Source organism: Nylanderia fulva, unplaced genomic scaffold, assembly GCF_048542155.1.
Source record: "Nylanderia fulva isolate GAGA-0341 unplaced genomic scaffold, ASM4854215v1 Scaffold11, whole genome shotgun sequence".
Taxonomy (NCBI): domain Eukaryota; kingdom Metazoa; phylum Arthropoda; class Insecta; order Hymenoptera; family Formicidae; genus Nylanderia; species Nylanderia fulva.
This window is the reverse complement of record NW_028189302.1, coordinates 1401729-1420531: the sequence shown is the minus strand read 5'-3', so window position 1 is coordinate 1420531 and position 18803 is coordinate 1401729. Positions and strand designations below refer to the sequence as shown.

The 18803-nt window shown below is 31.8% G+C and overlaps 1 protein-coding gene and 1 long non-coding RNA gene across 5 annotated transcripts in view; one reads left to right on the top strand and one right to left on the bottom strand.

Moving 5' to 3' along the window:
* The window catches only part of Pgant2 (polypeptide N-acetylgalactosaminyltransferase 2), a 357271-nt gene that overhangs the window by 205651 nt on the left and 132817 nt on the right, over positions 1-18803 (top strand). The window lies entirely within an intron of this gene.
* The window catches only part of LOC114945633 (uncharacterized), a 149364-nt gene continuing 135455 nt past the window's right edge, over positions 4895-18803 (bottom strand). For both annotated transcript variants that reach the window (XR_014925495.1, XR_014925493.1), the window contains exon 4: positions 4895-5258. This is a non-coding gene — a long non-coding RNA (uncharacterized LOC114945633). The remainder of the gene's footprint in view (positions 5259-18803) is intronic.

Below are 18803 nucleotides of genomic sequence, written 5' to 3'. Positions count from 1 at the left end.
TTGCGACTATACTTTATTTGTATGTACGAAGTATCGACGCCTGCAGCAAGGTTCCTCGTACCCTATTTCTATTCACCAAGTGTATTCCTCAACGACGGAAGCACGATCCTATCAGGATACCGATGATAAGCGGAACGGTCGATACAGGATTCGAGAGAAGAGGAATTTTCTCGCGCGGAACAGAAAAAAGGAGAAAAAAATCAATATGTTCTGGCAACCTCGTGGCTGCGGTCTCGTTTCCCGCCGATTTTTCTCGACCTCATAAATACGCTTATCCCTTCGCGACGCGCCCATAGGTTAAGGAGCGGCGATGCAAAAGTGCATCCCGTAAGAAAGAAAACTGCTAAGAGTAACGGCCCGACAGTAAATTTACATTAGAGAGGACTGCCGAGGACACGGGAAAGCTCTTTTGGTTTTGAGCTTCTCTCGCGCAGAGCCTCTCCGTCTGGTATCGACTATATGATGCCGCCTCCTTGTTATAAGTCGACAATGCGTATTTCATATTTTTCGCGCGCAATAACGCGTCTCTTATCTTCCTTCGCGCACAATTTATACGCAAATGGTTCTCACTACTGGGCCGAAAAATTGACTTTTCGCTTGTCAAAATCAGACGGAGAATTCTTCCTGCACATTTAATCCCGAATATAATCCCTTTTTATTCATAGTACTGTCTAATTTATCAAATAAATTTATTTTAATTTTTTTAAAACCACAATCTACACTTTATTCATCTCGATTGTGGTTTGAAAAATTAAGGAGCTGACTTAAAAATATTCTTTTAATTTTTTTGTTGATTTTGGAAAATTTTTTTGGACAAACTTTACAACGAATTTATCAATACATTAATATATATTAATATATGCCTAAAAGTTTCGGAATGATTCGCTGTAAAGTTTGTCCAAAAAAATTCTCAAAAAACGAGACAAAACTTTTCTCTGAAGTAGACGCGTCCTTTTATAATATTAAAATTTAATATTAAAGGTTCATCGACAATGTAATTTCACAAGTAATAAGACAAATTTTTAATTTTAGATGAGATTTCAAATAAAATTTATACTTGTAAATGTTTAATAATTAATAATTATTAATATATATATATTTTTTTTCTCTTATACGTCGCGATAAATTACGTTATCTCCCTCGATAGTTTCGAAATTATTATCCATAAATAAAATGTATTGGATTTGGCATTATAAATTCAATTTCAAATAAATTTAAAAATAAATGCAAATAATTTTAAAAGAATAAATTTGTTTTGACGGGAGCGCCTGCTTTAGAAAGCTAAAAATAAGGTGCTTTTTGAGAATTTTTTGTTAAACTGCATAGTAGATTATTTTAAAAACTTTCATGCATTTATTATTTAATATTTATAAATACAAAAAAAATGTTTTTAGTTAAAAATATGGTCTGTAAAGATCGCTCAAGTACAATTTCTTTTAGTAATATTAAATAAGGTTCATCGACAATGTAATTTTATAAATAATAAGAAAAATTTTAATTTTTTAATTTCGGGTGAGATTTGAAACAAAATTTGTATAATAATTATTAAACATTTACAAGTATAAATTTTATTTTAAATCTCATCTGAAATTAGAAATTTGTCTTATATCACTTATGAAATTACATTGTCGATGAACCTTTAATATTAAATAAATTTATTTTAATATTATAAAGGGACGCGTCTACTATAATAAATATATATGTATTATAGTCTCAATGAAAAAAATTCCCTGACTTTTTCAGATATTCCAAGACCAGAAATTAATTTTTTCCCTGACTTTTTAGTAGGTATTATTTTTTCCAAATAAATAATTTGCATATGTCTATATGATAAATCAATTAAATGTTAAATCATGAAACTCTTGAGATATTTTTGTCAACAATAAAAAGGTTCGCAAGTTAAAAAAAAACAACAATTTAAATCAATTATACAATCTGCATTATGTCATTATAAACTATATAATGTAATATCTAAAATATATATATTTTAGATATTATATATTTTCTATAAATATATTTTTTCTATAAATATTTATTTTCTATAAATATATTCTATGAATATAAAAAAAAATATATATATATATATATATATTATAGTCTGCGCATCGAGGAATATTCGATGGATATAATGAGATAGCGAAATGCTTTCTCGAGCGCGAAACTGCACGGTGGGGTGTAACGGAGATAAATGGAATTCTGGCCGGAGATAAAGATGAAGAATCCGAGGTTGACGGGCGCCGAGGCGCGGTTTGAAACGCGGCGCGAGACGATGTGGCACGTGTGGCTCGTACGACGTGGCATTAATGTCTCCTACATCAGCTTGATGCATGCGGTTCCGCAGACGTGGAGGGCTTAGCATACAGGTCACGCTAGACACAACTGCAACCACGTGGATTACACGAACGGCACACCTCTACCTGTAAGCCGAGAGACGCATCTGGTTATTAAAAATAAAATCTATGGCGGCGCATGCACGACCCTGCTGGATTATTATTCGGTTCTCTCTTTTCCTCTGTGATCAATAACAAATTTTGAAACGTTATCAGAGGACCAAGACATGTTTAATATTCATGCACTTTTATTATTTATATAATTACATTAACATAATGCAATTATATTAATTTTATTAATGAGTAATTATAATTAGGCTATATACTCTCGTTTATATGATGATTAATTTATAATAATGTAATATCTTTAATATAAAATATATAATTAATATTACAGTAATATAAAATATAATTAATAAATCTAGATTATATTTTATTTTTGTATTATAGAATAGATTAGATTTTAGATATTATATATTATAGATTAATTATATTGCTCATTAATGCACTGAAAAAAAATTTGTTAACTTGATTAAACCTTATATTATTTAATCAAAACTTTTTTTCAGTCTATGCATTAACATAATTAATTTGTAATATTAGAATTGGTTAATTGAATTATATTCCTCATTAATTACTCTTGTAGAAACTTTAGGAAAATTTAGAACTTTAATCAAATGGTGAACTCTCTCTTTATATATAAAGTATGCGTATTAATTAAAATAAAACGAACGCAATCTTTCGGTTCACTGCATCGCGGGATACTTGAGCAATTCCGATGTTTCATCCTTAAAGCGAACTAACTCGAAACATCCAAAGCCATAAAAAAGCGTTAATTAAATGCCCAACTTTATTAAATTGCGGCGTGGCGCGGTTGAGGGGGTAGAAAAAGAAGGGAGGGAGAAATTCGAGCCTCTCGCCATCCTCCATAGAGAGAAAGTTCATTTTACGCTGCCGCGGCCGGGTAGGAAAAAATGGCCAAACTTTGTGTGAGTTATCTCTCGCTGACCTGATTCTGTTTGAAAAAAAAAAAAAAAAAAAAAAAAAAAAGGGGAACCCTCTGTGTTTATCAAGGGCTCAGGCATAAACCGAGTTTACAGTAAACGCGATCAGGGAAATCTGAAAAACCAGACATTGTTAGGGAATTTTATAAATCTGGATTTTTTTTTTCACATTATTCTACATCTGTGTCAATAATTTTTTATTAAATGCGGTATGCTAATTTTCTGTGTTGTGAAAAATCGATTTATCCACGTGTTATTTTATTTCAATGTATTATTATATTTCAAAATATAACATTGTGCTCAAGAATTATAATATTGTTCGAGAACTTCATTTTAATTCATTTTTTTCTTAAAAATTAATACATTAATTTTATTGGAAATATTTTATTTAAAAGTTTTGTTGTAATATTGGATACCATTAAATGTATTAAAATATATGTATTATAATTTCTTAAAATATATTAAAAATAAAATTTGATATAATATAAATAAAAAAGGTGATCACATTTAAATAGTTTATAGTGACATAATGCAGATTGTATAATTGATTTAAATTGTTGTTTTTTTTTTTTAACTTGCGAACCTTTTTATTGTTGACAAAAATATCTCAAGAGTTTCATGATTTAACATTTAATTGATTTATCATATAAATATATATTTGGAAAAAATAATACTAAAAAATCAGGGAAAAAATAAATTTCTGGTCTTGGAAAATCTGAAAAGTCAGGGAATTTTTTTCATTGAGTCTGCTGGACACCCCGGTAAAAAAGATAAAGAGGGGAAAACAACGGGGGGTGAATTGTACACCCTCTCGTTCTCGGTGCAGTCGTCCAAGCGCAAGCAGAAGGATCGATAAGAAACGTCGTTTCGTTAAAGTGTCGAGGTCGCTTCAGCCTTCTGGTCGCGGCCGATCGAGCTTTGTTTAAAGGGGTGGAGAGGCCAGAGGCGAGAGGGATGGAAACGACAGTCATCCCCGGGTTCTTACCATTGTTCCTGTATCTATTGAGACCGGTTTGCTCAACCCTTTCGCCGGCATCGCATCGAATCGGTGTATGTATATAGAACACTAATGCGCGCATCGGATTCTTCGTCTTTGTCTCACGTACAATAGGTTTTGTTTCGACAGGAATTTCGTCGTGGTTGATTCGCCTTGCACGCCACTCTTGTCGATAATGCGCATAAACACGCATGCACCTTCCTCCGATTTTTCCGATCAGAGAAAAGTGAAATTATCAAGGATGAAAATAATTTTATTATATAAAATTATTATATTAATTTTATTATATATTATATTTAAATCTAATTATATATATATATATATATATTATTTAATTATATTATATGTATATTATATATATATATATATATATATTATATTATATTTTATTTTTTTATTTTACATATATTTTTTGCGCTGCTTTTTCTGAAATTTTAATTAATCGACGCGATACGTATAAAATTTGTTTCCCGAAACATAATAAATTTTTTTGTCATAAGAAATTTTCATAAAAATAAGGGAGGGTTATATTTCATTATAGCAATCTTTTCATGCAGTATATCGTGTACAAAAAGAATGATACTTTTATTTCGTATAATACAGGAAATAATCTCTCTCTCTCTTTCGTTCGAACAAATAGTCCTTTAGACATCGAATTTGACCGACCCTGCAATACGTCCCGTGGGGATGTCGGGATGCCTGTTTCTGTAGAGAGGATCGACGAAGCAGCTGCTATTGTTGTCGGTTAATTAAGGAAATTGATGAAAGATTAAGCAGTTTCTCTCGTCCTCTTGCTCCTGGAGCTTCTTGTCGCGTCTTATGTCTCTATCCAATTTTCGTATCCCATTGTCGTCTTTCACCCGGCACGATCGAAGATATCGTGCATCAGAATCGAGACACTTCTAGACCTCGGACTCTCTCAGAAACCTGGAAAAAATTCGTACGATTAAATACGTCATTTTTCATGCGCAAAAAAAATTGTTTTGCCGATAATTAAAAATTAAATTGAATATATTGTATTAATTTTTTTTTTCGTATTAATTTCGATTATATACTTGTTCCGTAAAGAGTATACGACATATAACGAAATTTATATGTAATTTGATTGGTTATAATAAATAAGCGGTTATATAAATTTAGTTAAATACATATTGCACGCGATAATATGAATTTTCCATTCCAACGGATGATCAAATTATATGCAAATTATTCGATGAATATATCCTGGCTGTTTTTTCGTACAAATTGATATTATTAGGTTTCTTTAACGAGAAATAGAAATTGATAATATTGTTAATAAATAATATCGAAATCAATATTGATTCATTGATAACGTACGCGTAAACACTCTCGCGAATTTTGACAAAGAATTCGATTACGGAGTCCGTGCGGCATTTAGTCGGATATATCGGAAATAAACGAGACCGTATAGTTAGTAATTATAAATAAATTTCTGCTATGCGCGCACAACACATACAATATACCAAATAAGTTTAAAATTTAACATAGGATTATGTTACACATACATTGTGAATGTGGTTTTAAACACCATGTAACTTTCGCGTATTCGATATTCTATAATTTCAACGATGTTACTGAAATTGACGTGCATTCTTTCGACGTGTTTACGCTCTGCCATCGGATAGAATGATAATATGCAGCCATTGTAATGCTCATATAGTTAAAATTTTCACCGATCAACTGTAAACAATTGCGACAACTAATTGAAAATTATATTAATAAAAATATATTTCAGCAACAAAATAAAATTTAATAGTATAACAATATACATATTCTTATAATAATTTGAACTATAGGAAATTTAAGAAATTAAATAATAAATGTATTTATTATTATTTATTATTTTAAAATTTATTCACATTTATAATTTATTTTTATTTTTAAAATTTATTAATTTGTTATTAATTATTTTTACTTGAGATGTGAGGAAGAAAAGTACTTGCGGAAGCTAGTAAATGCATGTAATATCTGCCAGCTGTTTCTTTACGGTGCCTGTAATTCTCGCGGCGAAATGGAGATACGAGGACGGGAAATGTATGTATCTTAGATTCACTTAAGTCAGGGACCCGTGTTACGATGTTAAGTGGATTGCCGCGGAAACATTTAATTACAAGCTCGCAGTCCGGAGCTGCAATTGTCCGAAACCGCCACGGGTGATGTGGAACGAGCCGACCATTAACAAGAGTTCCGCAGTAAATACACGACGGTCGTTTCATGAAAGATTGAAGCGAGCCATCGGCTAACTAGATTTTGCCCGAACCGAGTCAAATTTATCGAGGGAAATTAACCTTTTATAATCGGACGAAACGCGCGTGTTGGTGCACTCTATTTAATTGCATGCACGAGGCGAATTAAAATAAAAAAAAAAGAGAATTGAACGCACGAAAAAAATTGCATATCTCGATATCTTGATCGTAAATTAATTGCGATAAAAATCGATCGAAAAAGAGGAGTTTGTATTCGACGTGCCGCAAGAGTTTCCGTCTGTCTCAGAATAGTCTCTTGCTGAACTTTCGTCTTTACTTAGCCGTGCGCCACGTATTTCAATTAAGAGCAAAAGACGTTGATGAGAATAAATTGTTTCGTCCTCTGCAACAATCTTCCAGCTCCTTCGTTCGCTCTGAAAACTTGGGGAACTATCACTTGTGCAGAAATTGTATATAGGTGTATTATACATATATATACAGGGTGTAACTAAAATAAGGTACACGAAGTACACCATCAGGTGCAGAACAACAAACTAAATCGAAAACTCTTGAGCCATTTTTTAATATGAGCTTTATTTTTCACGCTATAAATGGTTAAAGTTTGCCAAATAGCGCGTAGCTACAACGGAAAACAACGTAGGCGCCGCCTACTAACAGTAAGGCGTACTAAGGTCTACTAAGGTGGCGCCTACGCTGTTTTCCGTTGTAGCCACGCGCTAATTGACAAACTTAAACAATTTATAGCGTGAAAAATAAAGCTCATATTAAAAAATGGCTCAGGACTTTTCGATTTAGTTTGTTGTTCTGCACCTGATGGTGTGCTTCGTGTACTTTTTTTTAGTTACACCCTGTATATGTCTCGCGTCTTCTCTTCTCCCTTGTCCTAACAATATTTAATCCCGGAGATCGGATCGGTCGGTACCGCAAATTTAATACCGACGTCATGTCCAAGTGTCGTCCCACCCACTTTGTCCGCTTTCGGGCAAATCCGTTTCCGCAGCCCCCCACACACACAGACAGTTTCTATATGCAAATCTACTCATAACTCAGCGAAAACATATCGGACAGGTCCGGTGTTCCCTGCCGCGTGTATTCCGTTTTCTCTTCCCCCCCTCCTGTCCTTCTCTTCGCACTCCGTCGACTCGAAATGCCTGCCGAAGCTACCCGGAGATGGAAAAATCGCAGAAAATTCCAGCACGATCCCCTACAAAATTATGACGGGATATGTATGTATATATATATATATGGCGAGTATAAGAAGGATGAAACAGTCGCCTGCCGTGAAACTCCTGTGCACAGTTCATATTTTTACGTGGACGACAAGTAGACAGGTTTCTCATCTTCCAGAATCTTTATTTGGTATCAGTTTTATCTCTTTCCCGCGCGAAACAACTGTTCAGTACATATGTGTTAAATTAATGATACTTTCCTCGTCTTGAGGAGCAAAAATAATTCCGAAATAAATAAATTTATAATATATATTTTTCTTTTTCTCCATATTTGTTTATAATTATTTTTTATTTATTAATAAATAAATTTTGCACGGGAAAGATAAAACTGACCAAAAAATAAATACACAGTCAAATAATTAAATCTCGCTAAAATTATGGAAACAAAATATGTCGTAAAATGTGATTTTAAATTTTGAAATAATTAATTTATTTAATTCTTTTCTACAAGACGCGTCTTTGCGTTCTCTGCAATTCTAGAGAATGTTCCACCTTCTACATATTAATAGTAAATTTTGTGCTCGTAAGGACTTACACAAAAGAGGCGGCGTCGGTTAAGATGTTTTCTGAAAGTAAAATGTGTCGGACAAGCGAATCTGACAAGCTGTCTCGTGAATAATAGACTCGTTCCTTGCAAATGCAAAATGATCGCGGAGATGCGTCGCGGAAGATATCTCTCTCTCTCGACTTCCTTTTCTTGATCCTCGATAGACAGTAAAAAGCGCCTTCGGCTTTTTCAATATGTGAACAGAGATAGGTAAGAGGCAAGAGAGAATTAACATATATGCACAGTGGGAATATATATAATGCGTGACCGACATGAAAGAGCGACACGCTGCAATTAGAAATGCAATGAAATGTCATCCCAACTGCATTACGATGTCGTCGCCGCCCCTGGATAATGTTACAACTGCATTTTTTTTGCCATTTACAATATATTTTTCAAAAGTATTTCAAAAGTTGTGAAAAAATTTTGCGAAACGTAATGAATTTTTATATGCATATATACAAAAATATATTATTATTTATAACAAATACTTTTTAAAAAACTCCTCTCTTCCAAATTAAAAAAAAATCATTTATGATCAGATTCCATGATTTAACGCTGCCTATTGAACAATCATTCAAATAATGAAGAGATAAAATTTTAAGTATATAAAAAATATATTTAAAAAATAAAAGAAAATTAGACAAATTTTAATATAAAAAATTAAAAAGAAATAAAAGTAGAATCAAAAGTTTCATTGTTGATCCCGGAGTAAAAGCTAAGCCAAAAGAAAAATATTAAATAATTTTACCTCTCTTTATCAGGATGCGCTAATTGATTTTTCAATTATATATTAATTTAATTTATACTAAATTATAGTAAAGTAATAAATTGTAACAACAAATCTCTCATCCAGCGGTGTCAAAATTAAATTACATAATATTACATCTTGCAATTAATCGGACAGTCGTAAATAAATAATAATTCTTTATTTTCGTGTTTATGCATGCTTATCACTCATGACGTTATGAGCTTGTTTCCATCGCTTTATGCATCCGTATCAAAGCGTCCTAATAATAGTACACACGTCAGTAACTAGTTTACATTATTACAGAGTACACACAAGCTTGCAGCAATGACCGCATTAATAATGCAATCTTCGTCGATAATAATCGTGAAATCACTTAGCGATATTGCGTTCGATCGATTTCATCAGTTATATCTGCAATCACGCAGAATGACAGTGAACAATAACGAAGGCGGGAGAGGGAGAAGAGAGGGACAATGACATATCTCTCTGTCATTCGTCATAAAATTGCAGGGGAAATAAATCTTCAAATGTCATTCGAGTCTCTGCGCGTTTGACATATCAAAAAATGATATACAAATAATCATAGAAAATTGTACTCCATCTTCGGATCTGCTCGAAAGTTGCGAGAAGCTAAATGAAAAAGATTTGCTATTTTCGAAATTTAAACTTGGAGCGATCGATAATCATTAACTGATACAGAAACGCGCGAGAAAACGTGTCGTTTCGTGATGAATCGACGTTATAATCACTAACTTGGAAATGATATAACTTCGTGCGAACTACATCCAGGCGCGTCGCGATGAAGTCGGGAAAGTGCCGTGACAATGACAAATTAATGCGAGAGGCGAGGGCGAAATGCATACTTAATTTCGCGCGAAAAGTTAAAGCACGCGAGCGCGCAAATCGACGGACGTCGCGAGTCGATCAGCAACACGACTCGGCGAGATTCGGCGATTACGCGCGTAAATAGCATTATTGGATGCTAACGGGCTAAGTTTTAACTTGCTTTCTTTTCACGCGGACGAGAGTGTCTTTTTGTTGTTGTTGCTTCTGCAAGAGCTTTTCAGTTCTTCTTAATCTCCCCGGAGAGTTTTCTTCCCTCGCCGAATAGAATAAAAAGATTACAGATATTAGGTGCGCGACACAATTATTTTCAAGTTCCCCCGTATTTATTTTGTCATTAAAATTATATTTAAATTTCTCTATATTCTCTGTCATCAGTGATTGATAACAAAAATTGGTTTTAAATTTCTCTATACTTATTTTGTCATCAAAATTATTTTTGAATTTCTTGTCGTCAAAATTAAGTCTAAAGGAATTTAGAGGTAATTTTGTTATTGAAATAAGTATCGAGAAATTCAAAAATAATTTTTGTCATTAAAACATGAACATAGGGGAATTTATAAATAATTTTGTCGCATTTAATATCTGGTTCTTTTTATATCTGAATTTTTATTTATATATCAGAGCCCTTTTAAATTTAAATCAAAATAATTTTATCATCGTAATAAATATAGATGGATTTATAATAATTTGTCGCGCCTAATATTTGTGCCTGGTTCTTACTAATCCTTTTGGCACCTGAATTTGTATTTATAATATATCATAATTTTTTTTGAGCTATTATTTAAAAAAAAAATGAGAATGTCAAATGTACATACAGCGCATGCGCGAACGTTTAGCATTTTCACGGAGAGAAAATATGTATACGGAGAAATAAGAAACCGTTAAATTGTATGCAATTCTGATGTTGGAAGGATCTACAATTATGCTAGGTACAGTGATGCTGTTAAACGGCATAAATCGAGCCTAATCATTAATCGAAGCTACGTCACGTCCGCCGCGCATCAGCGGCCCGCGAATCCTGTCGATCCGACATGCTCTGTTTCTCTATCTCTCTTTCTCTTTTTTTCTTCCTTTTTTTTATTGTCCACTTCAATGTCTCTTTTGCGTATTTCTGCGATTTCGTTGCAAATGGATGTGTGATCTCATATTGTTCCGTGCATGCACTTGGCCACTTCCGGATTCGCGGTATCGTTGCATCGGTGCGTATATGCGATGAATTTTATGGAAATCACGTATGTGCGTCGCGCAAAAATAAAAAAAAATAAAATAAAAAATAAAATAATTATATCTTCGCGATACGGCGATTATGCTCGTAAAAGCAACGGGAGAAAAATTTGTCTCGGAATATACGCGATAAAAACAAGTCTCGGTAAAAGATTACGGTACATTTTTCTCGATTTACTCGCGGAACGATCGATCCGGTTTATGATTCATGTAATCGATGTACGTGTTTGTCTCCCAATATCGAGCGATGTCGAGACCGTTACATCTATCTTTGTGTGTAATATAAATATGGTAAAAATATATAAAAAATATCGTGAGATTATGTAATCATTTTGTGTTCTTTTTAACTTACATGATGAGAAGTTCTAGGGATGCCATTGATTTTTTATAATCCTGTGCTTTTAATTACTTAAATATGTTACGAATAATAATTAGTTCATTTAATTAGTTTAATTTCACGTACTAAAGTATGGAATTATATGCAGGATTATTACAGAAATTATTACGGTTATATAGGGTGTTTTATTTTAATTAACGCATTGCTATTTTTCGAAAACCAAGGTTTTCATCGAAAAATCTTTTATACAAGAGTTGTAGGCTTTCGAAAACATCTTGTCTCATTCCAGGTTGAGGCATCTTCGAGATTTCGAGGTCGTCATTATTTTTTTAAACGATATCACCATGATTTTCTTCCACAAATCGATTCGTGTAAACATTACATAAGACTTCCTCCTCGAAATTCTATATAACTTTTTTGATGGAAATCTGTTTTCAATGAATAGCAATGCGTTATTTAAAATTGGACACCCTGTATATGTCGGTCTTTTACACAAGTTAGGTGTATTAACGTGTATGTATGTGTGCGATAAAAGGGATACACTCTACATCCCGCAGCTTCTCTGATTGCCGGATGAGAGCTTTCAAACCGAAGACGTTTAAATTCTGGATCATCTCTCCCTATGCGATGTCTTGCGTCCCAATATCACACAGTTACACGCACAGTTAAACCTGTAACACGACGTTATTAGATTGCCTTCACCGGAATCCGATACGAGAAACCGGAAACCGATATTACTGACAGTGCGCTAATATTGCCAATATGTCACGGGCGTGAAATTGTCAATTCCGATGTGAGACGCGGCACATAATTCCGTAATTACAAACGCTAAATGTGGAATTAAACTATATGTTAATAATCTCTATGTATTCGACGATTTTAATCAAAAATGTCCTTTCTATTCAGAAATTTCGCCCGTAACTCGTGAAAATTGATGTAATTTTTTTTTAAATTGTACCTTTAAATTTATCATTTGTCATCCTACCTCTATTCTATCTGTCATCTGTCATTTATTATTGACGGATCTAACATAAGAGATGCACATAAGATACATATATGAATTAATTAATTATAATTAATTTACAAAATACACACGCGATTTTTTTTTTAAATTGTATCTTTAAATCTATCATCTGTCATCCTATCTCTATTCTATCTGTCATCTGTCATTTATTGACGAATCTAAGAGACGCACGTAAAATACATATATGAATTAATTCATTAAAATTAATTTACAAAATACACACGCGATTTTTTTTAAACTTGTATATCTTTAAATCTATTATCTGTCATCTGTCATTTATTGACGAATCTAAGAGGCGCACGTAAAATTCATATATTAATTAATTAATTATAATTAGTTTACAAAATACACACGCGATTTTTTTTAAATTGTATCTTTAAATCTATCATCTGTCATCCTATCTCTATTCTATCTGTCATCTGTCATCTATTGACGAATCTAAGAGGCGCACGTAAAATACATATATGAATTAATTCATTAAAATTAATTTACAAAATACACACGCAATTTTTTTTAAACTTGTATATCTTTAAATCTATCATCTGTCATCCTATCTCTATTCTATCTGTCATCTGTCATTTATTGACGAATCTAAGAGGCGCACGTAAAATTCATATATTAATTAATTAATTATAATTAATTTACAAAATACACACGCGATTGACAATACATCCGATATATAAATTATTATAGCACATGTAACGAAAGCAAGGAAGATGAGGAGAATGAGAGAGAGAGAGAGAGGGAGGCGTAAAAACAATAAAAATATTGATTCACGCCACGGTACACTTTTGCTTTCGACGACCCCTCGTCGGTGACTGATCGTATCGAGGGCACTTTATCGAGTTTTATTCGCGGCTGTTGGCGGCGTCACGTGGCGAACGCCACCGGATGGAACCTGGATGCAACAGCTGGCCGTCCGGGAGCTGCGCGTTTCCGGTTTAATTCCCGCAACCGGTGAATTAATATTTCATCAACGTCGATTGTGCGTCTCTGTGCATCCCCACCCTCTCGTCATCCTTTTATTCCTTCGTCAGCTCTCTTTTTCTCCATCCCCCATCACAGGGTGTTTAGCGTGTCTAGTCAGGAAAATCTGGAAACCGGCCATTGTCAGGGAATTTTATAAATCTGGAATTGTCAGGGAATTTTACTATTTATCTAATTTTTTTCACATTATTCCACATTTGTCTTAATAATTTGAAATTTTTTATTAAATAAATATAAACTTCTCCTTGACTCCCAGCTCGCTAATTTTCTGTGTTGTTATAAATCGATTTCTCTACAGCGTGTTCGTTCATTTATATTTTCATCGTCGTGTTATTTTATTTCAATGTGTGTTATATATTTCAAAATATATTATAACATTGCTCAAGAATTATAATATTGTTCGAGAACTTCATTTTAATTCATTTTTTTATTAAAAATTAATACATTAATTTTATTGGAAATGTTTTATTTAAAAGTTTTGTTGTGATATTGGATACCATTAAATGTATTAAAATATATGTATTATAATTTGTTAAAATATATTAAAAATAAAATTTGATATAATATAAATAAAAAAGGTGATTACATTTAAATAGTTTATAGTGACATAATGCAGATTGTATAATTGATTTAAATTGTTGTTTTTTTTAACTTGCGAACCTTTTTATTGTTGACAAAAATATCTCAAGGATTTCATGATTTAACATTTAATATAGATTTATCATATAGATCTATGCAAATTATATATTTGGGAAAAATAATACTAAACAATCAGAGAACAAATTAATTTCTGGTCTTGGAAAATCTGAAGAAGTATCAAGGAACTTTTTTTCATTGAATCTGCTGGACACCCTGCTTCGCTATTTTATACTCCTCCGCTTCGATTCGCGTTCTTTTATCGCGACGTTGTCGCGCGTGAGATCGACGCTATAAGGTTAACGATCCGTGTCTTTCCGCGTGGAAAACACTGCCATTTGGATCGTAGTCGATGGGGGCCAGGAAAAAGGGGATGATTCGGGACGGAAGAAGAATTTGCGGCGAAGCTAACGATCGGCTTGCAATGCGACGCATTTAATGGCTCTGGTACAGATGCACTTATCGTCATTTACTCTTTTTGCATAGGTTTTTTTAGAGCGCTTATTCTTGCCCTTTCTTCCTTTTTTTTCCATCGACAATCGATCGCTGTGTCTTTTCCGCTGTTTGATATTCCAGAGAGGAATAATCCCACTGGTTAAGTTCTACATTGTTAATCTCCCTCTTGCAATTCCATGTTTTTACGATATCGTGTATAATTACACAAGTTATTATCAATATTTCACTTAAATTGGAGATTCATTTAAAGTCATATCCTGTATCGCGATTCAGAGAGAATCAGAATATTAAAATAATTATTGTAATAATTTATTGAATAATCTAATATAATTATGACTAATATAATAATTTTTTAAAATAATTTATAATATATATTTTTATCTTTCGTGTGCTCTTATATTCTTAACTGTCCCGATGAAATTAATTAAATCAGAATATTAAAACAATTATTGTAATAACATATTGAATAATCTAATATAATTATGACTAATATAAAAATTTTTTAAAATAATTTATAATATATATTTTTACCTTTCTGCTCTTATATTCTTAACTGTCCCGATGAAATTAATTAAATTGATAAAAAAATTAAGAGCGATGAACCAGAAGATATTCTCTACTTAAATATTCCACAGACGTCCGTCTATTCATCGTTAAGACATACGTGTCCCCGACGAGGGTAATCCGAGCGATTGTCCAAGCGCCACGTTTACGTTTTCCTCTCGCGCAAATAAAGACGATTTTAAGTTGAACCACGTACCTCTTTACCTGGGGGTCATGTCTACGCCTCCGCTAAAAGATTCGCTGTTATCCCCGAAAAATTTCGCGACTTGACCGAACAAGAGGCTCGAAGAAATCTACACAATTGGAAAATTTGTGTTTTCTTGGTAAAAACATCCCCCGTGAAAATTTTCTCTTAAATGTTTAACAGATTTATGTCTTAATTTAATATATTTTTGTTGTGTTAATTGAACTTAAATGTTAAATTATTAAAACAACTGAAAAAAAGTGTAAAAGTAACGCAATGCGCACTTATTTTTAATTTTACACAATAAATATGTTTTATTAGTGACAAGATTTTTTTTTTTAATTTACAGAAAAAATTATAGATTTTTTATTTTATGCTATAAGTGAGGATGATAAAATCTACACGGAGAGAATTTTCTTTTACAATTTATCCTGAAAATCATGGTAAAAATATTAATATGTACATAGTAAATTAATATTATTAATATTATTAATATTAATATGTACATAGTAAATTTTATATAGTAAATTTTACTACATATGTACATATTAATATTTTTATTATGGTAAATATTAATCAGGGAAACTGTTATAAAATTCTTCCAATATCATATTGTCGCACAATTACTATGATTTTCAGGGTAAATTCTAAGAGAAAATTCTGTGTAAAATCAACATATTTCTAGTCAATGTTTATATTAAAACTATGTTAATTTTACATAAAATTTATTTTAAATTACTTGAAGTTTTGCTTTTATTTTGTGTTAAAATATTAACACAGTATTCGTACCCCCATTTAACATACATCCATATCACTGAGAAAAAAATGCTGTTGATTCAATTAAACATCGACTGCCAGAAACATATGCAGTGGATTCAATATTTCAATTTGTGAACCAAAAGCATAAACGTCTTGATTTGATTAATAATGTCATTGAAGTAACAAAATAAAATTTAACTGCATCGATGTTGTTGATTTAACAGTATTTTTTTTCTCAGTGTATGTTGGATTACCAAGAATTTGTGCACAGAAAAAACAGTATCCTTGAAAGAATGCAAATATGCCTTGATTCAAGTGTATTTTATCCTTATAATAGCGCCAAATATAAATAATTTTGGATAAAGGATAATTTATCCTTAAAACAAAGTGCAAAATATTCTTGGTTGAAGCTGAAATTTACTTATAAATATTGCAAGGACAAGTGACAAGTGAGCATCGGATATAAGCGGTACTTTCAAGTATTGTATATACACGGTAAAAAACATTTCGTATTTCTGTTGAAATTATCTTGTGTAGAAATTTTTGTGTTAAAATTTTAACATACTCTTATGTTAATATAACATATTGTCGTTATGTTATTTTGACATTTGTCTGTTGAGTTAATATTCACTATTTTTAAGTGTTAAAACAACACATTTAAATAAAAATGTACGAATTTTTGCTTATATTATATTTTTTTGTGTTATTTTTTCACATATTACGTGTGTTATTTAATTACATAATTGTTTTCTGTTAAATTAACATTAAAATTAGAGTGGATAAATTGGGACATGTGAAATGTGTTAAATTTAACACAATTTTTTTTACTGTGTATAATAATTCTTAGTTCAAATGTTATTAAGTTTGTTTTTACCATACGCGATTTTTAAAACAAGAATATATCTTAAGGATAAAATATACTTCACACAAACTTATTTATTATTAAGGCAAATAAAAATTTACAAAGAGCATTCTATGCTTAAATCAATCAAATAGCGTTCAAGAATAAAAATATACTTGAATTAAGGATTCCTTTTTTTCTGTGTGCACTGTAAAAAAATTTTGTAAAATTACATTAAAAATACGTTTCAATATATATAATAATTCTTAGTTCAAATGTGACTAAGTTTGTTTTTACCATACGCAATTTTTAAAACAAGAATATATCTTAAGGATAAAATATACTTCACACAAACTTATTTATTATTAAGGCAAATAAAAATTTACAAAGAGCATTCTATGCTTAAATCAATCAAATAGCGTTCAAGAATAAAAATATACTTGAATCAAGGATTCCTTTTTTTCTGTGTGCATTGTAAAAAAATTTTGTAAAATTACATTAAAAATACGTAAAATTACATAAATAATAAATGTAAAATTACATGATAAATAATGAAAAGGTAATCATTTCTATTATTTATCGTGTAATTTTACACTTATTATTTATGCAGTTTTACATATTTTTGTGTAATATATTACATATTTTTTTACAGTGTGTAGATCGTTTGTTAAATTGAACCCAAATTTTTCAACCGTTTGTAATGAGCAAAATTCAACGACCCACATATTGACGGCGGCACAATGTGTCCGCCGTGCAAAGGCAATAGGGAGAACGCGATACCTAAGGGAACCTCCGGCAGCAGCCGGATTCGAAATCAATACGGCGTATATCGATGATGTGTCAGTACACGGAGAACGGACCGTCTTTGCCTTACAATTGACTCCCAACATCGGAGCCAAGTGGTCGGGGAGAGAGAGGCTGGGAGTCGTCGAGGTCGAGTTACAAAGGACCAAGACCATCCTGTCGATCCCGAGGAATTGCTTGGATGGCAAGATGGTGTTGAACTGGAGAACAGAGATATACAGTGTAACTGCGCTATATAACGCGGAGATACGATATTTCATATATTCGAACCATGTAACTATGTATGAACATATCATCTACGGGGTATAGTCTCAAACGCGTAGTTTCCCAAATTGATGAAAACTAACCCCTTCTGTTAAATGCACAATTTTTTATTCCATCAATGCACGGGTACCAATTATATTTTTCTGACATATTGCATTGTGTAGCATCTGTATAGCAACTGCTGGCATCGAATTTTTTTTTTATTTTTCGGGAAAATTGCGTTTCATAGAAAGGCTCTGTTGTATTTTGTGTTGGGCGAAAAAAAGTTTCGATGAAGTTTTAACATAAATCGAAAAGGTTCTGATAGGTTGTATATAAATATATTTTCAGATATAGAACCAGGCATAGATGTGACATTATTTTTTAATTGTTTTATACTTTTTTTGGTATAGAGGATACAAAATTAGTATAAAGGAATTGAAAAAGTAATTTTGTCTGGATTTACAACTTTAATATTTAAATTTGCTTTGTACTCGGATATCCGTTCGTTGACAGAGTTAATGAAAATTAATTTATCGAATGACAACAAAATATTTATTCTACAAATATTTATTATCGTTGTCTAATATAGAAATGCATTTGATCATGGTGTAATTTGTGAAATTTGTGACGGATAAATTCTTATGAGATGAAATAATAAATTGAAAAGACTCTGATATATAAATACAAAATCAGGTAAAATTAAAAAAGGCTAAAGGAGCCAGACGTAGATATTAGATGTTCAAAATGTTTTAATTAAAGAGGAATTAAAAAATAATTTTGTTGCACTTAATATCTGTGGCCGATTCACA